Consider the following 23,786-nt stretch of genomic DNA (forward strand, 5'->3'; position numbering starts at 1 on the left):
AAGATATTCAGATGGAAAGTAAGCACTTAAAAAGCCACTCAACATCACAGGTCATTAGAGAATTGCAAATTAAAATGAGATATGATTACACCCCTATGAGAATGGCAAAAATCTAAAACACTGACAACATCATATGCTGGTGTGGATGTAGAGCAGCAGGGACTCTTATTCCTGGTTAGTAAGAATACAAAATGGTAGAGCCACTTTGGAAGACAGTTTGCCAGTTTCTTATAAAACTAAGCATACTCTTACCAAACAACCCATCCATTCAGTTCCTTGGCATTTATAAAAATGAGTTGAAAAGAACACCTGCATGTTTATAGCACCTTTAAATGAATTTAAATGTTTATAGCACCTTTATTCATAATAGCCAAAACTTGGAAGCAAACAAAATGTCTTTCATTAAGTGAATGGATAATCAAAGCATGGTATATACGTACAATGGAATATTATTAAGTGGTAAAAAGATAGGAGTTATTAAGTCACAAAAAAAAAAAACCCATAAAGGAAACTTAGATATATATTGCTAAATGAAAGAATCCGATCTGAAGAGGCTACACACTGATTCCAATGATCTGACATTCTGGAAAAGACAAAACCTATGGCAACAGTAAAAAGTTCAGTGATCTGTGGGGAGAGAGGGATGAATAGGTGGAGCATGGGATTTTTAGGGCAATGAAACTATTCTGTATGGTACTGTAGTATAGAAACATCTCACTATGTATTTGCCAAAATTCCACAGAATGCACGACACAAAGAGTGAGCCCCAACATAAACCATGGACTTTGGTTAATAATAATATACAAATATGGACTCATCACTTGTAACAAATGTACCACACCAATGCAAGATATTAATAACTAGAGAAATTGGGAGGAAGGTGAAAGGTAAAAGGGACTTCTCTTCACCTTTTTGTCATTTTTGAAATAGATTTACAATCATTTAAAACAATAAAGACTGAGTTTTTAAAAGTTAGCATTCAAGCAAAGACTTCAATGAATTTAAGGAAGATGCTCTGGTAGTACTGCCTACACTGTATACATATCCTATACTGTATAAATGTCCTTAGTAAAAGACAAAACTTTTCACATAAAGAAAATTTGTTTTCTCTACCAATGTATTTTCATAATGCTGAGCCATCTTATCCAAATGCATGAAACAGAGAAATATGTCTTATGTTGAGATAACACATAGATATCAGAAACTAAAATATATTTACCTGTAATTTATTGAAGTTTTTCTTTTATAGCCTGGAATAATTAATTGGAAAAATACAATACTAACTCACCATGACATATATTTTTTAATTAAACTTTGCTTCTCAATAATAATAATAATTACAATTTTCACAGACAGTTTCCTGACAGGAGAAAGCCTTATTTTTAGATTGCACACACAAAAAATTTGTATTTCTACTGTTTTTTCATATAATGTTGGAAAATCCATTTACTGTTAAATGGATTTACTTTTAAAATTGAAATTAATAAAAATAAAACACATACTTCCTGAAATTTATTTGCAATGTTAATTGGTAATACACATAATCTGATGGATAATATAGTTAGGTATATATTCATCTGAGATATATGTATATACATATACAGATAATAGATGTGCAAGATATGATATAGTAATGCTCAGAAACACAGCTAATTGTCTTTTCTAAGACACACCACTTTGACATTTTAATTTCTCTAAAATTGGGAGCGTCTTAAAATTAACATCAACTTAAATTAAATGAATTATATTGGTCACACTGTAAAATGATAGCATGGATGAGATATTTTGGGCTTGAGTTTAAAGGGAACATTTTTGATAATGTAAGTTTCTAGCTCTATTTGAAAGGATGCAAGATTAATATCCAGATAGGAAAGAATATCATGATTTACTTAACGAATTTTAGCGGCTTTAATGGATGAGAGAATGGAAACAGGGAGCATTTAAGGACATAAAGAGGGTTTCCCCATTTTCTAGCTTATTATCTCAATGCTATCTTTTTTTTCCTTCAATGCATAACTGTAATGTATAAAGTGCTATATTAGGTCTTGAGTTAATTTTTCAAAGAAATAGGACCCTGGATTCATGTTTTATTATTTTTTTTAAATTTTTTTAACGTTTTATTTATTTCTAGGAGAGAGAGAGAGAGAGACAGCGTGAGCAGGGGAGGGTCAGAGAGAGAGGGAGTCACAGACTCTGAAACAGGCTCCAGGCTCTGAGCTGGCAGTCAGCACAGAGCCCGACGCGGGGCTCGAACCCACGAACCGCGAGATCATGAACTAAGCGAAAGTCGGTCGCTTAACCGACTAAGCCACCCAGGCACCCCCCTGGATTCATGTTTTAAAGGAACTTAAGAGTTTGTTGAGAAAGATAGATCATAGAACATGTTATATAATGTTTGACAACTTCAACAGAATCTTTCCACATTGTATGAGTGCTAAGGTTTGTATTTATTTTTATTATAGCTTAGTAGTATTAATCCAGGGATGTATATTAGAGGAAAGAATATGAATCAGAAATTCAAAATTAGAATTTTTAAGTGTTTATTTTTGAAACAGTTTAAGCTGAGAAGTTACAGAAAGAGAGAGGAGGACAGAATATTCCAAGCGGGCTTTGTGCTGACGGCAGAGAGCCTGAGGAGACGCTTGAACTCATGAACGTGAGAATCTGAGGTGAAATAGGACACTTAACCAACTGAGCCACCCAGGAATTCCAAAGAGAAAAAATTTTGACATTGAGGAGATTGTAAGTTGTTTCAGGTTGAATAACTGGCTTCTCTGTTTGAGATATAGTAAACAGATTCTTTTTAAAAACATAGATTTAAAAAATCTACTCAACAGTGAGATACTTCATAAACTTACTTACTAAATGCAAGAAAAAAAAGGAAGGTATTTCTATATTCTTCACAGGTTAAATATTTGAACTGTAACAGCTTCTCTTTTAGGAAACAAATGATTTTCCCAGTACTTCCATAGTACCTAAACAGGCTTACTTATTCACAATGAAATACCTTAATAACTAGTAGTATGACACTTACCTCTTTTTCCTCTAGTACTAGCCATTCAAAATCTGTCAGCATATTAAATTATTATTTTTATTTATTTGAATACTTTGCTGATTTGCATGTAACCCTTCAAGCAAATTAAAAAAAAAAAAAAAACCTATTAGGGGCGCCTGGGTGGCTTAGTCGGTTAAGCGTCCGACTTTCGCTTAGGTCATGATCTCATGGTTCGTGGGTTCGAGCCCCGCGTCAGGCTCTGTGCTGACTGCCAGCTCAGAGCCTGGAGCCTGTTTCAGTCTGTGACTCCCTCTCTCTCTGACCCTCCCCTGCTCACACTGTCTCTCTCTCTCTCTCTCCTAGAAATAAATAAAACATTTTTTTAAAAACCCTATTAATATCTTCAAATAACTCAGATTCTTTTAAAGGAAACATTCTTTGAAGTGTATAATATGAGTTATAGCCATATTCAAAAGCAATGATATATTTTAACATGCAATACATTTAGAAAAGATTATTTTCTTCTTCACAGACTCAAATCAAATTGTGTGGTTCAAATTCTGACTCTATCACCTATTAGCTTAGGCAAAATCAGTTTTTCCCTGTCTCAGTTCACTCTTTGTAAAATGGAAATAGTATTAGGTTTAACTAAGAAAATGTATGTAAGGTGTTTAGGTCAGGCTATGCTAGCAGAGACAGATAAAATTTTGAAACAAATTCAAAAGATAAGCACTGATACACAGATACCAGAATGGAGAAAATATTACAATGATATTTAAATGAGATAGAAGTTGTAAATACTTCAATATTTGTATGGTTATTAAATTAAAATTTTATCTGTAATAAGTAAAATAATCGTGTGTAAAAACTCTCAGAGAAAGAAGAAGAAGAATTACAGGAATTAAGATTAGTCAGGGAAGTACTAAGTAGCGAAAAGCTTTAAAATTCAGCATTGCATTTTTCCTTTGATTAATGAGGTCTGTGTGGGCCTGATTCCATCAACTGTGATGGAGCTTGGGAGGGGCCAGGGTAGAGTCAAAGACATGGCATACTAAAGGTTTTCAATGTCTGTACTCTAGAGTATCAATAGTATGCCAGTGAGAATACACTGTTAATTTAGGTTTTACCTTGATAAGATAAGCTAATAGGCTAAGATATCTAGGTTTTCTAGGTCATGCAATGATGCTCTCTTCCATGTGCTCACACACTCTTAATATGAAGTAAAGAAAATAGCTTCTGACAGCTTTCAAGTGCCAATGAGACACAAAATGACCTATGCACAGGTTAGAAAACCCTTGTGCTTTAGCAAACAACTGTACTTAAATACATCTGATTATAATTTGGAGGAGAAAAATTTATATTATATATATTTCCAAATAGTGTAATTTGACAGCTAATTTTATATATCAGAGATATAGAATCTCTCCTTAAGCTAATTAGGGAAAATATAAAGACTTTGGTCAATCTTTGAAACACTTTTTCCTTGAATTGAGGGAAGAAAGAGTTTTAATAAAAATCTGTGTGCCTCTCAATTATCAAGGATATAATATAGCTAACTTTCCATGCCCAGGATAAAATTTCTCTAGAGCACAGAGGCCATATATATTACAGAACAAAACTCCATAGACTAGTTTCCTCTTCCAATGCCTATTCAAACGGGCTGCCTAGTACTTGGGAGCAAGTAGGTACTACTTAGTTTTGCTTGGCATTCGTGTGCATTATGTGAAGCAGTCATTTATTTTACAGCTGCATAAAACAGTACATGGATTTCATGATGCAGAAAAGCAGTAGTTTATTCCTCATTTTCCATCATGTAAATTTTTACTGAATAGATTTGCATGAAGAGTCACCCTCCCTTTAAAATACAAATGAAAAATGCCATCATTATACACTTTCCTCTTTCTAAGCCTTTCTTTGTCAGAAGCAAACACTTAAAGGAGGAGGAAAGACAGAAGAACATTCTTTAGGATAAAACTGCCAGCCAGCACTGCAGCTAATTTTAAATGTTGCAAGAGTAAGTTTTATAGCAGGAATAGAAGAAGCAGGTATAGTTTGAAAATAGACTCTTTGTATTCATTTAAAAAGAAAAAAAAGGTGAAAAATATTCTTCCTCCCTGCCAACTAAGAATTATGTATAAAATAGTTGAGTTACTCTCAATCTATAAAGAAAGTTAATACATTCAACTCAAAGTAAAGCTCATGAAAGAATCAGAATATACTTCCTCATAAACCATAAATAGAAATAATCTACATTATAACAAAATATGAAGGAAAAGTCCTATATTAACTAGGATGCTTTTTACTTTTATTTTAAACTTCAATTAATACTTTAAATTACTTCATTTAATCATTAGAGTCAATAATATGAGAATAAATCTGATTTTCAGATGTATGTTAGAATTTCATACTTCCATTTCTTGGTGGGACGAAATTACAGGATAGCTAAAATAAAGACTTTTTGAAATCTATGACTGCTGAAAGTGGCATATAGTTTGAAGACACAAATCACATATAAATGTTTGAGTTCTACATGTGATCCATACCAACAACAACAAATGTGTTTAGAGGATATACAAGATAGTATGATCTCAAAAAGTTGATGTTTTCCAAAACAACTTCTTAAAGAATTTGTGCTCTTCTTGAAGAATAGGTAAGATATAAAGAAAATAAGAAAGGGGCACTCAAAGAAGAAAGCATGCTAAGACTTAGGCTCTAAGTTTCTCAACCATGGCACTATTTATATTTTGTACTGAATATCTTATTATGGGCAGCTATCCTGCACATTATAGAATGTTTAGCTGCATACCTGTACTCTACCTGTTAGGTGCCAGTAACAGACTTCATTCCCTGTAGTGACAACAAAAATTGTCTCCAGATGTTGCTAAATGTCCCTGTATGTGAAGATAATCACCCTTGGTTGAGAATCTCTGAGTAATGGAGATAGAGTTACATAATGGGATAAAGAATAAGGACATGAATATTGATGTGGCAAGGTTGAGATAAAATTACAGAGGGCCTATAAAATCAGGTTAAGGAATTTTCAAATCTTATGAACACTGTAAAACTCTGAAGGTTTCTAAATATAAACTAACATAATGGATGTTAAGCATTAAGAATACAGGGGTGTATAATGGCATATTGTAGGGAAAATAGAACAGGCAGAGAGATCAGTGAGCAGGCCAGTTATCCTAATGTGGAACAACAAGAACATAAATTAAGATGATACCCATGAAAAGGATATAAAGGTGGGGATGTAGAAGGTTCACAATAAAAACTGCAAAGAACAAATGATACAAAATATGTCCTACACAGCTTATAGCAAAGGAAGACTCTCATTATTGAAAGTCAAAATAGTATATTATAGAAGAGCCTGGAATTCTAGTCTAGATATGTGTTTGTGCTACCAAGCCATGTGTAACTTTCACTACTTAGGTCACTTCTCCCAAGGATTACCTCTCATGGGTGAAGTTATAAAATTTATTGAGAAAAGTTTCAGAGACTTTCCTAGCTTCAAAAACTTATGAAACACCAACAGTTTCAGATTTCAGGTTTGGTGCAGGAAGTCTAATACAGTAATTTCAAAAAAAGCAAGGGTCAGTTATTTTCTGAGAAAATCATTATTTTTCATTTCCAAGGCTTGCGTTCACAAGGAGAAGACTCATAACTTGACTAAAAATCAGCTAAGTGAACAGGACCAGATATGTTGCCAGTAACACAGTGCAATGTTTCTTCTCCTTTTTAAAATTTTCTTAATGTTTATTTTTGAGAGAGAGAGAGAGAGAGACAGAGCATGAGCAGAGAAGGGGCAGAGAGAGAGAGACAGACAGAATCTGAAGCAGGTTGCAGGCTCTGAGTTGTCAGCACAGAGCCTGATATGGGGTTCAAATTCCTGAACCATGACCGGAGTTGAAGTCAGATGCTTAACCAACTGAGCCACCCAGATTGCCCCACAGTCCAATGTTTCTGTATTAGTCTTCTTAACCTATTGTAACAAAATACCACAGTCTGGATGGCTTAGTAACAGAAATTTATTTTCTTGCATTTTGAAGGCTAAGTTTAAGATCAATGTTCAGGTTGATTTGGGTTTTGGAAAAGGCACTCTCCCTGGCTTACAGAAAGCTGCCTTCTCATTATGTCCCCTTATCGCCTTTATTCAATGCATGTGTAGAAAGATAGTGAGCTTGCTAAGGTTTCTCTTTTAAGGGGACTAATCCTATTGGAATAGGGTTCTACTCTTATGATTTCATTTAATCTTAATTCTTTTTAAAAGCTCAATTTCCAAATAAAACTACACTGAAGGTTAGAGGTTCAACATATGAATTGGAGGAGGGAGGCAAGCATAAGCATTAAGTCAGTAACAGTTTCTACCACTGGGTCAGAGCTGAAGACCCTCCGTGACATTAGTGAAGAAGAGAATAAAGATCTCAATAGATAATATAAGGCATATAAAAACAAAAACCTCATGCCATATAAAAAATGAACTCAAAATGGATCAAAGACCTAAATTTAAGAGGTGAAACTATAAAACACTTAGAAGAAAATGTAGACATGAAGCAACTGAGAGGTTTCCCCAGATCAGGAACAAAACAAGGAAGTCCATTCACAGCACTTTTATTCTCCATAGTACTGAAATTTTCTAGGCACAGCAATCAGATAAGAAACAGATATAAGGGATGGGGCGCCTGGGTGGCTTAGTCGGTTAAGCGTCCGACTTTCACTTAGGTCATGATCTCGCGGTTCGTGGGTTCGAGCCCCGTGTCGGGCTCTGTGCTGACTGCCGGCTCAGAGCCTGGAGCCTGTTTCGGTCTGTGACTCCCTCTCTCTCTGACCCTCCCCTGCTCACGCTGTCTCTCTCTCGCTCTCCTGGAAATAAATAAAACATTTAAAAAAAATTTTTTTTTGTTTAAAAAAGAAACAGATATAAGGGATGGGGCGCCTGGGGGGCTTAGTCGGTTAAGCGTCCGCCTTTCACTTAGGTCATGATCTCGCGGTTCGTGGGTTCGAGCCCCGTGTCGGGCTCTGTGCTGACTGCCGGCTCAGAGCCTGGAGCCTGTTTCGGTCTGTGACTCCCTCTCTCTCTGACCCTCCCCTGCTCACGCTGTCTCTCTCTCGCTCTCCTGGAAATAAATAAAACATTTAAAAAAAATTTTTTTTTGTTTAAAAAAGAAACAGATATAAGGGATGGGGCGCCTGGGGGGCTTAGTCGGTTAAGCGTCCGCCTTTCACTTAGGTCATGATCTCGCGGTTCGTGGGTTCGAGCCCCGTGTCGGGCTCTGTGCTGACTGCCGGCTCAGAGCCTGGAGCCTGTTTCGGTCTGTGACTCCCTCTCTCTCTGACCCTCCCCTGCTCACGCTGTCTCTCTCTCGCTCTCCTGGAAATAAATAAAACATTTAAAAAAAATTTTTTTTTGTTTAAAAAAGAAACAGATATAAGGGATGGGGCGCCTGGGGGGCTTAGTCGGTTAAGCGTCCGCCTTTCACTTAGGTCATGATCTCGCGGTTCGTGGGTTCGAGCCCCGTGTCGGGCTCTGTGCTGACTGCCGGCTCAGAGCCTGGAGCCTGTTTCGGTCTGTGACTCCCTCTCTCTCTGACCCTCCCCTGCTCACGCTGTCTCTCTCTCGCTCTCCTGGAAATAAATAAAACATTTAAAAAAAATTTTTTTTTTTTTTTAAAAAAGAAACAGATATAAGGGCATCCATATTGGTAAAGAAGTTACACTGTCACTATTTGCAGATAAAATGATACTATACATAGAAAATTGTCACTTCTAATAGTTTTTGGTCAATTTACAAATGAATTAAGTTGTAGGAAAAAATTAATACCCAGAAATAGGTAACATTGCTATACACTAATAAGAAAGTAATAGAAAGAGAAATTTTTAAATAAAGCGTTCACATTTGCACCAAAAAGAATGAAATACCTAATAATAAACTTAACCAAAGAGATGAAAGCCTATAGTCTGGAAACTATAAAACACTGGTAAAAGATATTGATGATGACACAAATAAAAAATATTCTACCCTTATGGGTTAAATTTTTTAAATGTTTTATTTATTTCTGAGAGAGAGAGAGAGAAAGAGAGAGAACATGAGCAGGGGAGGGTCAGAGAGAGAGACACAGAATCTGAAGCTCCAGATTCTAGGCTAGCTATAAGCACAGAGCCGGATACAAGGCTCAACCCCACGAACTGTGAGATCATGACCTGAACTGAAGTCAGACGTTCAACCGATTGAGCCACCCAGGCGCCCCACCACCCTTAGCGGTTAAAAGAATCCATATTACTTAAAGCAATCTCTATCAAAATACCAACATTTTTTCACAAACTAAAACAAATGATATTAAAAACTACCATTTTTACAGGGGGAACCTGTGTGGCTCAGTTGGTTAAGCGTCCAACTTTGGCTCAGGAGCTCAGGTCATGATCTCACAGTTCGCGGGTTCAAGCCCTGCATCGGGCTCTGTGCTGACAGCTCAGAGCCTGGAGCCTGCTTTGGTTTCTGGTCTCCCTCTCTCTTTCTTCCCCTCCCCTGCTCACACTCTGTCTGTCTGTCTGTCTTTCTCTCTCTCTCAAAAATAAACAAACACTTAAAAGAAAACTATATGGAACCACAGAGAACTCCAAATACTCAAAGCAATTCTGAGAAAGAGGAAAAAAGCTAGAGATATCACAATCCCAGACTTCAAGATATACTATAAAACTCATGATCAAAACAGTATGGTAATAGCACAAAAGTAGACATGTAGATCAATGGAACAGAACAGAGAGGAATTAAATGAACTCACATTTACATGGTCAATAAATATGATAAAGGAGGCAAGAATATACAGTGGGGAAAATGATGGTCTCTTCAATAAATGCTGGGAAAACTGGAAAGCCACATGTAAAGGAATGAAACTGGACTGTTATTTAACACCATACATGAAATAAACTCAAGATGAATTAAAGACTTAAATGTGTGATGTGAGACTATAACAGTCCTAGAAGAAATCATAGGCTATCCTTTCTCTGACATCAGCCATAGCCACATTTTTTTAGATAGGTCTCCTAAGGCAAAGGAAATAAAAGAAAAAATAAACTATTGGGGCTACATCAAAATAAAGAGCTCTAATAGCAAAAACAAAACAAACAACATCCCCCTTTCAAAAAAAATTGTTGGGAGAAGATATTTGCACATCATAGATCTTCCAAAATATATAAAGAAGTTATATAACTCAACACCAAAAGAAAAAAAATAATAAAAAATGTGATTAAGAAATGGACCAAAGATCTGAATGGACATTTTCCCAAAGAAGACATACAGAAGGCCAGGAGGTACATAAAAAGATGTTCAACATCACTGATCAAGAAAATGCCAATAGAAACAACGAGGACATTGTACCTATTACAATGGCTAGAATCAAAAAGATAAGAACTAACAAGTATTGATAGGGATGTGGAGAAAAGGGAATCCTCATGGACTGTTGGGGAGAATGTAAATTGGCACAGCCACTGTGGAAAACAGTATGGAGTTTCCTCAAAAAAATAAATAATACCGTATGGTCTGGTAATCCCACTACCGGGGATTTACCCAAAGAAAACAAAAGCACTAACTTGAAAAGATATATACACCTGTATGTTTATAGCAACATTATAGTAACCAAAATAGAGAAGCAACACAAGTGCTCATCAATGGATGAATGGATAAAAAATGTGGTGGGTGTGTGTGTTCCATATATATGGAATGTGTGTATATATATATATATATATATATACCTTATATATACACCATAGATATATACACCATAGATGATATATACACCTTATACATACACCATAGATATATACATACATACATACACCTTATACATACACCATAGATATATACATACATACATACACCTTATACATACACCTTAGATATATACATACATACACCTTATACATACATACACCTTATACACACACACACCTTATACACACACACATACATACACCTTATACACACACACACACCTTATACACACACACATACATACACCTTATACACACACACACACCTTATACACACACACACACACCTTATACACACACAAACACACACCCCTTATACTTATACACACACACGCACACACACACCTTATACATACACACACGCACACACACACCTTATACATACACACACACACCTTATACATACACACACACACACACCTTATACATACACACACACACACCTTATACATACACACACACACACCTTATACATACACACACACACCTTATACATACACACACACACCTTATACACACACACACACACCTTATACATACACACACTTTATACATACACACACCTTATACATACACCTTATATATATATATGGTATACATGGAATATATATGTATATATATATATACACATACATATATGTATATAATGGAATATCAATCACCAATAAGAAAAGAAGAAATCTTGTCATTTTGTGACAACATAGATGGACCCAGAGGATTTTATTCTAAGTGAAATAAATCAGCCTAGAAGGACAAATACCAAATGATTCCACTCGTGAGTAGAATCTGAAAAACAGTGAATAAACATAAAGTAGAACTCTATCTAAAAATACAGATAACTGATCATTGCCAAAGGGAAAGGGATGGAAAGTTTGGCAAAATGTGTGAAGGAGAGTGGGAGATATATGCTTCCCATTATGGAATGAATAAGTCATGGGAATAAAAGGCAAAGCATAAGGAATACAGTCAGTGATATTTAATAGCAATGTAATGGGATGGATGGTAGCTACATTTGTGGTGCACACAGCACAATGTATAAATTTGTCAAGTCACTAATTTGTACACCTGAAACTAATGTAAAATTTTGTGTCAACCATACCAAAACAAAAACAAAAAAGCACAACACAGTGATAGAGTCTAGTGTCCATCAACTGACAAATGGGTAAACAAATCTGGTATATATATACAACATGGTTTACCCACTAAAAGGAATGAAGTACTGACACGTGCTGTATCATAGACAGTCCGTGAAAACATTATGCTCAGTGAAAGAATCTAAATACAAAAGAGTATATATTATAGGATTGCTTTTACATGAATTTCCCAGAATATACAAATCCATAGTAGCAAAAAATAGATTAGTTGGTACCAGAGTCTGGGGAATTGGGATGGGGAATGATTGCTAATGGATAGAGGGTTATTAAATATTTTTGGAATTAGTGGCTGTGATTGTACTATTTTGTAAATATACTAAGTAAGCATTTAGTCATACACCTTTGAGGATGAATTTTTTGGTATGTGATTTACATATCAGTCAAAATTATATGAGAAATAATGAAGGGAAAATAAAGACTTTTTCAGAAAAAAACAAACAAGAAAAGAAACCTTTTATTTCCCTAGCCTGAGGAGACAGATCTAGGAAAACATTGCTGGGGCACCTGAGGGGCTCAGTCGGTTAAATATCCGACCTCAACTCACGTCAAGATCTCACAATTAGTGAGTTTGAGCCCCATATCAGGCTATGTGCTGACAGCTCAGAGCCTGGAGCCCAGTTTGAATTCTGTGTCTCCCTCTCTCTCTGCTCCTTCCCCACTCATGCTCTGTTTCTGTTCTTCAAAAATGAATAAATGTTAAAAATAAATTTAAAAATCCCTTTAGAAAAACGTTGCGAAGGCCGAGGTCAAAGAGATTACTGCCTATATTGTCTTCTAGGAATTTTGTAGTTTCAGGTCTTACATTGAAGTCTTTATTTTTATGTATGGTGTAAGAAAGTTGTGTAGTTTCATTCTTTTTCACATAGCTGTCCAATTTTTCCAGCATCATTTGTTGAGAAGACTATCTTAACCCATTGTATATTCTTGCTTCCTTTGTCAGAGATTTTTAAAAATATTTTTAAAATTTTGAGATAGAGAGTGTGTGAGTAGAGGAGGGGTAGACAGGGGCAGGGGGCAGAATCCTAAGCAGGCACTGCACTGTCAGTGGGGCTTTGACTCACGAACCAGGAGATCATGACCTGAGTCAAAGTCAGACGCTTAACTGACTGACCTACCCAGGTGCCCCCTTTGTTGTAGATTAATTGACCATATAAGCTTGGATTTCTTTCTGGGCCCCCCATTTTGTTCTTTTGATCCATGTGTCTACTTTTGTGCTAGTACCGTACTCTTGATTACTACAGTTTTGTAATGTATCTTGAAATCTGGGATTGTGATACCTCCACCTTTATTTTTCCTTCTCAAGATTACTTTGGCTCTTTGGGGTTACTATTGGCATTACACCAAAATAAAATGTTTTTGCAAACCAAAGGGAACCATCAGTAAAATGAAAAGGAAACATACTGAACAGGAGAAGATATATGCAAATGATATATCTGAGAAGGGGTTAATATCCAAAATATATAAAGAACTTCTACAACTCAACACACACAAACCCACAAAAATCCAACTAAAAAATGGGCAGAGGATATGAATAGACATTTTCCCAAAGAAGACATACAGATGGCCAATAGACTTATGAAAAGATGTTCAACATCACTAATCATTAGGAAAATGTGAATCACACAATATCACATTAAACCTGACACAATAGCTCAAATCAAAAAGACAAGATATAAAAGTGTCAGAATGTGGAGAAAAAGGAATCGTCATGTACTGTTGGTGGGAATGTAAATTGGTGCAGCCACTGTGGAAAGCAGTGGAGGTTCCTCAATGTATTACCTATATAAATATAATTTGATCCACTAATCCCAACTATTAAAGTTTTACCCAGAGAAAATAAAAACACTAATTTGAAAAGATTAAGTATCTCTGTTTATAGAAGCATTATTTACAGTAGCCAAAATGTGGAAGCTACCCATGTGCCAATATATAGATGAATGGATAAAGAAGTGATAATATATGGCTATACATATTAGCCATAAAGGAGAAGGAGATCTTGACATTTGTGACAATATCAATGGACCTAGAAGGTATTACATGAAGTTAAATAAATCAGGGAAAGACAAATACCATATGATTTCACTTATATGTAGAACCAAAACAAATGAAAAAAAGAAACAAACCAAAAAACCAGACTCTTAAATACAGAGAACAAACGTGGTTGCCAGAGGGGAAGTGGGTGGGGGAAGAGTAAAGTAAAGGTGGTTAAGAGGTACAAACTTATAGTTATTAAATAAGTCACAGAGATGGAATTATTGCACAGGGAACAAGGTGACTGATGTAATAACTGTGAGGTCCCAGGGAACCAAGATTGACCAACAGAGAAAAATGATGTAATAACATTGTAGTTGTATGTTGACTACACTTACCACTGACTGAGAGCACTGAGTAAAGTATAGAACTGTTAAATCAATGTTTTACACCTGAAGCTAACTTTACATTATGTGCTAATTATACTTCAATTTTTAAACAAAACCTAATGAGAAAAATCTTAATAGATAAGAAATTGAGTGAATATGCTTTAAACCATTTGGTTTTTTGCCTTTTAAACCAATACATAAGAAATGCCTGGTTCTTCTATATGTTTTCCATCCCCCCCGACACAATGACTATGTATTATGAATATGCAAGCATAATAAGTTTTTTATATAAAAACCAGATTTATAATTCACTTTGGAATATAAAGTTTAAAGTATACCATGTTTGTAGGGATAATTACATGCAAGTGTAAAATCCTTAGTTGTATTTTTATTATTATAAAACTTTTCAAATAAATTTGGTAACATATAATTCCTTAGATTGGCCATGGAGAATAGATTTATGTTTTTAGCATGGGGAAAGAATTTGAATCCCTTGCATTTAGGTTTCTGCTCAAAATTTGTCTCAAATTTTCCAAGAATCCCTGCCACTGTATTCAATAAGTAAAAACCTGAATTAAGTTACCGTTCAATTTCCCTTTGCACGAGAAGGAAATAAGAACTGATAACATGTAAAGATTCCATGCCCCAATTTCCTCTACCTGTCTTATGTTCACCTTTCTTGTACCACTCTCCACTTCACTTGGTTTTCTTCAGTCCCATGCTTCTTCAGTCTTGCCCGTAGGAGATTCATGATGGATTCTTATTTCTTTATTGAGGTTCTGGCATTAGGCTAGTTGGATTAATCTATGGAGCAAAATAATCTGTGAACCATTTACCCATGTATGTAATATTCTTTCCTTCAAAGAAAGTGATGACATCATTCAAATCTGGGAATATATTTGTCATCTTGGATCCCCACCTCCCTATACCTCTCATAAGCTTATTCAGATTCCAAACAGGCACTGAGCATGTTAGGAGCCATGTTGAAGATACTGAAAGTCACATAGAACTACCTCTCTGTAGAGAAGACGGTAAGGTATCAGTCAATGACAAATGTGGCAAGATGTTGAAATTTTAGAGGAATATTTGCTCAGATCCAGAAAATGCCAAATTTTCATGTAACAGTATAGCTTTTAATTTTTTTAATTAAAATGGAGACAAAATACCTAGCTCAAACATTTGTTATAAGAAAATGAAATCATATATTAAATGAGAGAAATGAATCAGCATTAAAGTGCAGAAACTGAATAACTAGATGGATTCTGACTGTTTGCTAGAACAGGCACACTAGCACTTTCATTTTTTAATAACCTTATGGTGTAGATATTCAGAATCACTTAAAATGGGATAAACCACATGTGCTGAAAACACACACACATGTGCACACAGGTTCTACTAATTATTTACTGCCATAAAATCTTTGAAGGGGTATGAATGAGCCCATTTTTGATAGAATACTTAAAACAGTGTTACATGTGGTTACTAAATAATTTCTGAGGGAGAAAATTATTCCCAAGACTGCATCTGTTCCAGAGTCCCTTACATGTTCCTTATGCATCCTCAGCTGTATCATCAGTTAGGGATAAGGTCTTCATAGGATTCTCACTCCTTCCTCTACTCTATGATTTATCAGTAAGTGCTAAATAAGTAGGACAAGCAAATCAAGAACCAAATGCAAGCTTTTGTCAAATGCAAACCAAAATTTTATTATATTGTACTTATAGTTCATTAAATGCTAAGGAAACAACCTGCCAGTTGTCACTGTACGATCTTGTATTTATGGGAAAAAGGCAGTCCTTCATATGAAAAATTTCTTAAGAAGATTTTCTAACAGAAGAATTTAAAAATTCCTCAAGTTCTATTATCTTATTCTAAAACCAAGTTAATCATTTGCTTTTCCTCTTTCAAACCAAAACATAGTAACATGGAGAGATATGCATCGTAAGGCACATGGGATTTTGGTTTTATAAATGTCTGTTACAAAAAAACCCATCTTTTGTAATTTTATACCTTTTCAAGGAACTAGAGAGAAATGTTGTCTAGCACTGCAGACATAAAATGCAGTGTACATGTGTGGTAAATTTACATTTTTGGATCCAAGCAAAATTTTGCCAAGGTGCTTCTTTCTGGCATTGGCTGCAAGCAATACTCAATATCTATTCTGAGAAATACTTTTGTTCTTTGTAATTCTTTATACAACAAGACTTGTAATTTATATATTTCATCTAAATTCCTATTGTCATTTCATAAAGCTCACATTTAATAAATAGCTTGAATCCATACATATTTTGGAGTTTCAGCACTTAAATTTGATAAATTTGTCCATTTCTCTACAGCCATCCACTCACCCATTCATCCATCCAACATTTACTGAGTGTTTACTATGTGCTAGGCATAGTAAGTTCCACATACTTGGAGTATATGGAGAACAAAATGTAGATCTCTGCTCTAGTAGAACTAATATTCTGGCTAATATGAGATAGACCATCAATAGTAAGTATAATAAATAACAATATTACAAACATGTTAAGAGATGATAAATACTATGAAAAACATGGTTTAAGTAGAGCAGGACAAGTGGTTTTATAGGTTCTGCTGTTAAAGCAGATGGAACAATGTGGTACTAAATGGTGTGGGAAAGGTAGGGCTCATTAAGGTACAATCTGAGCAGATACCTGAAGTAGCTTGGTCAGTTGGCCAAATANCATACACCATAGATATATACATACATACATACACCTTATACATACACCTTAGATATATACATACATACACCTTATACATACATACACCTTATACACACACACACCTTATACACACACACATACATACACCTTATACACACACACACACCTTATACACACACACACACACCTTATACATACACACACACACACCTTATACATACACACACACACCTTATACATACACACACACACCTCATACACACACACACACACATCACATACNCACACACATACATACACCTTATACACACACACACACCTTATACACACACACACACACCTTATACACACACAAACACACACCCCTTATACACACACACACACACCCCTTATACACACACACACACCCCTTATACACACACACACACCTTATACATACACACACACACACCTTATACATACACACACACACACCTTATACACACACACACACCTTATACACACACACACCTTATACACACACACGCACACACACACCTTATACATACACACACGCACACACACACCTTATACATACACACACACACCTTATACATACACACACACACACACCTTATACATACACACACACACACCTTATACATACACACACACACACCTTATACACACACACACACACCTTATACATACACACACACACCTTATACACACACACACACACCTTATACACACACACACACACCTTATACATACACACACTTTATACATACACACACCTTATACATACACCTTATATATATATATGGTATACATGGAATATATATGTATATATATATATACACATACATATATGTATATAATGGAATATCAATCACCAATAAGAAAAGAAGAAATCTTGTCATTTTGTGACAACATAGATGGACCCAGAGGATTTTATTCTAAGTGAAATAAATCAGCCTAGAAGGACAAATACCAAATGATTCCACTCGTGAGTAGAATCTGAAAAACAGTGAATAAACATAAAGTAGAACTCTATCTAAAAATACAGATAACTGATCATTGCCAAAGGGAAAGGGATGGAAAGTTTGGCAAAATGTGTGAAGGAGAGTGGGAGATATATGCTTCCCATTATGGAATGAATAAGTCATGGGAATAAAAGGCAAAGCATAAGGAATACAGTCAGTGATATTTAATAGCAATGTAATGGGATGGATGGTAGCTACATTTGTGGTGCACACAGCACAATGTATAAATTTGTCAAGTCACTAATTTGTACACCTGAAACTAATGTAAAATTTTGTGTCAACCATACCAAAACAAAAACAAAAAAGCACAACACAGTGATAGAGTCTAGTGTCCATCAACTGACAAATGGGTAAACAAATCTGGTATATATATACAACATGGTTTACCCACTAAAAGGAATGAAGTACTGACACGTGCTGTATCATAGACAGTCCGTGAAAACATTATGCTCAGTGAAAGAATCTAAATACAAAAGAGTATATATTATAGGATTGCTTTTACATGAATTTCCCAGAATATACAAATCCATAGTAGCAAAAAATAGATTAGTTGGTACCAGAGTCTGGGGAATTGGGATGGGGAATGATTGCTAATGGATAGAGGGTTATTAAATATTTTTGGAATTAGTGGCTGTGATTGTACTATTTTGTAAATATACTAAGTAAGCATTTAGTCATACACCTTTGAGGATGAATTTTTTGGTATGTGATTTACATATCAGTCAAAATTATATGAGAAATAATGAAGGGAAAATAAAGACTTTTTCAGAAAAAAACAAACAAGAAAAGAAACCTTTTATTTCCCTAGCCTGAGGAGACAGATCTAGGAAAACATTGCTGGGGCACCTGAGGGGCTCAGTCGGTTAAATATCCGACCTCAACTCACGTCAAGATCTCACAATTAGTGAGTTTGAGCCCCATATCAGGCTATGTGCTGACAGCTCAGAGCCTGGAGCCCAGTTTGAATTCTGTGTCTCCCTCTCTCTCTGCTCCTTCCCCACTCATGCTCTGTTTCTGTTCTTCAAAAATGAATAAATGTTAAAAATAAATTTAAAAATCCCTTTAGAAAAACGTTGCGAAGGCCGAGGTCAAAGAGATTACTGCCTATATTGTCTTCTAGGAATTTTGTAGTTTCAGGTCTTACATTGAAGTCTTTATTTTTATGTATGGTGTAAGAAAGTTGTGTAGTTTCATTCTTTTTCACATAGCTGTCCAATTTTTCCAGCATCATTTGTTGAGAAGACTATCTTAACCCATTGTATATTCTTGCTTCCTTTGTCAGAGATTTTTAAAAATATTTTTAAAATTTTGAGATAGAGAGTGTGTGAGTAGAGGAGGGGTAGACAGGGGCAGGGGGCAGAATCCTAAGCAGGCACTGCACTGTCAGTGGGGCTTTGACTCACGAACCAGGAGATCATGACCTGAGTCAAAGTCAGACGCTTAACTGACTGACCTACCCAGGTGCCCCCTTTGTTGTAGATTAATTGACCATATAAGCTTGGATTTCTTTCTGGGCCCCCCATTTTGTTCTTTTGATCCATGTGTCTACTTTTGTGCTAGTACCGTACTCTTGATTACTACAGTTTTGTAATGTATCTTGAAATCTGGGATTGTGATACCTCCACCTTTATTTTTCCTTCTCAAGATTACTTTGGCTCTTTGGGGTTACTATTGGCATTACACCAAAATAAAATGTTTTTGCAAACCAAAGGGAACCATCAGTAAAATGAAAAGGAAACATACTGAACAGGAGAAGATATATGCAAATGATATATCTGAGAAGGGGTTAATATCCAAAATATATAAAGAACTTCTACAACTCAACACACACAAACCCACAAAAATCCAACTAAAAAATGGGCAGAGGATATGAATAGACATTTTCCCAAAGAAGACATACAGATGGCCAATAGACTTATGAAAAGATGTTCAACATCACTAATCATTAGGAAAATGTGAATCACACAATATCACATTAAACCTGACACAATAGCTCAAATCAAAAAGACAAGATATAAAAGTGTCAGAATGTGGAGAAAAAGGAATCGTCATGTACTGTTGGTGGGAATGTAAATTGGTGCAGCCACTGTGGAAAGCAGTGGAGGTTCCTCAATGTATTACCTATATAAATATAATTTGATCCACTAATCCCAACTATTAAAGTTTTACCCAGAGAAAATAAAAACACTAATTTGAAAAGATTAAGTATCTCTGTTTATAGAAGCATTATTTACAGTAGCCAAAATGTGGAAGCTACCCATGTGCCAATATATAGATGAATGGATAAAGAAGTGATAATATATGGCTATACATATTAGCCATAAAGGAGAAGGAGATCTTGACATTTGTGACAATATCAATGGACCTAGAAGGTATTACATGAAGTTAAATAAATCAGGGAAAGACAAATACCATATGATTTCACTTATATGTAGAACCAAAACAAATGAAAAAAAGAAACAAACCAAAAAACCAGACTCTTAAATACAGAGAACAAACGTGGTTGCCAGAGGGGAAGTGGGTGGGGGAAGAGTAAAGTAAAGGTGGTTAAGAGGTACAAACTTATAGTTATTAAATAAGTCACAGAGATGGAATTATTGCACAGGGAACAAGGTGACTGATGTAATAACTGTGAGGTCCCAGGGAACCAAGATTGACCAACAGAGAAAAATGATGTAATAACATTGTAGTTGTATGTTGACTACACTTACCACTGACTGAGAGCACTGAGTAAAGTATAGAACTGTTAAATCAATGTTTTACACCTGAAGCTAACTTTACATTATGTGCTAATTATACTTCAATTTTTAAACAAAACCTAATGAGAAAAATCTTAATAGATAAGAAATTGAGTGAATATGCTTTAAACCATTTGGTTTTTTGCCTTTTAAACCAATACATAAGAAATGCCTGGTTCTTCTATATGTTTTCCATCCCCCCCGACACAATGACTATGTATTATGAATATGCAAGCATAATAAGTTTTTTATATAAAAACCAGATTTATAATTCACTTTGGAATATAAAGTTTAAAGTATGCCATGTTTGTAGGGATAATTACATGCAAGTGTAAAATCCTTAGTTGTATTTTTATTATTATAAAACTTTTCAAATAAATTTGGTAACATATAATTCCTTAGATTGGCCATGGAGAATAGATTTATGTTTTTAGCATGGGGAAAGAATTTGAATCCCTTGCATTTAGGTTTCTGCTCAAAATTTGTCTCAAATTTTCCAAGAATCCCTGCCACTGTATTCAATAAGTAAAAACCTGAATTAAGTTACCGTTCGATTTCCCTTTGCACGAGAAGGAAATAAGAACTGATAACATGTAAAGATTCCATGCCCCAATTTCCTCTACCTGTCTTATGTTCACCTTTCTTGTACCACTCTCCACTTCACTTGGTTTTCTTCAGTCCCATGCTTCTTCAGTCTTGCCCGTAGGAGATTCATGATGGATTCTTATTTCTTTATTGAGGTTCTGGCATTAGGCTAGTTGGATTAATCTATGGAGCAAAATAATCTGTGAACCATTTACCCATGTATGTAATATTCTTTCCTTCAAAGAAAGTGATGACATCATTCAAATCTGGGAATATATTTGTCATCTTGGATCCCCACCTCCCTATACCTCTCATAAGCTTATTCAGATTCCAAACAGGCACTGAGCATGTTAGGAGCCATGTTGAAGATACTGAAAGTCACATAGAACTACCTCTCTGTAGAGAAGACGGTAAGGTATCAGTCAATGACAAATGTGGCAAGATGTTGAAATTTTAGAGGAATATTTGCTCAGATCCAGAAAATGCCAAATTTTCATGTAACAGTATAGCTTTTAATTTTTTTAATTAAAATGGAGACAAAATACCTAGCTCAAACATTTGTTATAAGAAAATGAAATCATATATTAAATGAGAGAAATGAATCAGCATTAAAGTGCAGAAACTGAATAACTAGATGGATTCTGACTGTTTGCTAGAACAGGCACACTAGCACTTTCATTTTTTAATAACCTTATGGTGTAGATATTCAGAATCACTTAAAATGGGATAAACCACATGTGCTGAAAACACACACACATGTGCACACAGGTTCTACTAATTATTTACTGCCATAAAATCTTTGAAGGGGTATGAATGAGCCCATTTTTGATAGAATACTTAAAACAGTGTTACATGTGGTTACTAAATAATTTCTGAGGGAGAAAATTATTCCCAAGACTGCATCTGTTCCAGAGTCCCTTACATGTTCCTTATGCATCCTCAGCTGTATCATCAGTTAGGGATAAGGTCTTCATAGGATTCTCACTCCTTCCTCTACTCTATGATTTATCAGTAAGTGCTAAATAAGTAGGACAAGCAAATCAAGAACCAAATGCAAGCTTTTGTCAAATGCAAACCAAAATTTTATTATATTGTACTTATAGTTCATTAAATGCTAAGGAAACAACCTGCCAGTTGTCACTGTACGATCTTGTATTTATGGGAAAAAGGCAGTCCTTCATATGAAAAATTTCTTAAGAAAATTTTCTAACAGAAGAATTTAAAAATTCCTCAAGTTCTATTATCTTATTCTAAAACCAAGTTAATCATTTGCTTTTCCTCTTTCAAACCAAAACATAGTAACATGGAGAGATATGCATCGTAAGGCACATGGGATTTTGGTTTTATAAATGTCTGTTACAAAAAAACCCATCTTTTGTAATTTTATACCTTTTCAAGGAACTAGAGAGAAATGTTGTCTAGCACTGTAGACATAAAATGCAGTGTACATGTGTGGTAAATTTACATTTTTGGATCCAAGCAAAATTTTGCCAAGGTGCTTCTTTCTGGCATTGGCTGCAAGCAATACTCAATATCTATTCTGAGAAATACTTTTGTTCTTTGTAATTCTTTATACAACAAGACTTGTAATTTATATATTTCATCTAAATTCCTATTGTCATTTCATAAAGCTCACATTTAATAAATAGCTTGAATCCATACATATTTTGGAGTTTCAGCACTTAAATTTGATAAATTTGTCCATTTCTCTACAGCCATCCACTCACCCATTCATCCATCCAACATTTACTGAGTGTTTACTATGTGCTAGGCATAGTAAGTTCCACATACTTGGAGTATATGGAGAACAAAATGTAGATCTCTGCTCTAGTAGAACTAATATTCTGGCTAATATGAGATAGACCATCAATAGTAAGTATAATAAATAACAATATTACAAACATGTTAAGAGATGATAAATACTATGAAAAACATGGTTTAAGTAGAGCAGGACAAGTGGTTTTATAGGTTCTGCTGTTAAAGCAGATGGAACAATGTGGTACTAAATGGTGTGGGAAAGGTAGGGCTCATTAAGGTACAATCTGAGCAGATACCTGAAGTAGCTTGGTCAGTTGGCCAAATAGCTATTTGGGGTAAGAGCATCTAGACACAAAGGAGAGGTGGGGCACACCCCGGAAGGTGAGGGTTGGCTTCATACATTTAAGGAAGTTCTTAGAGGTCAGGGTGGCTACAGTGTTGAGGGCCAAAGTAAGAGAAATAGAAGATGAAGTTGAAGAAGCAAGGTGAGCCTAGTCACCTAAAGCCTTAGAATACATTTTAAGGAATTTGGATTATTACTGTGAGGAAATGGCCAAGCATTGTAGCTTTTAGCAGAGGGGTGACACAAACTTACATTTTTATTTTATTAAAATGTTTTATTTATTTCTGAGGGAGAGGCAGAGGGAGAGAGCATGAGCAGGGGAGTGTCAGAGAGAGAGGGAGACACAGAATCTGAAACAGGCTCCAGGCTCT

This window comes from Crocuta crocuta, unplaced genomic scaffold (assembly GCF_008692635.1).
Source record: "Crocuta crocuta isolate KB4526 unplaced genomic scaffold, BGI_CrCroc_1.0 scaffold83, whole genome shotgun sequence".
Taxonomy (NCBI): domain Eukaryota; kingdom Metazoa; phylum Chordata; class Mammalia; order Carnivora; family Hyaenidae; genus Crocuta; species Crocuta crocuta.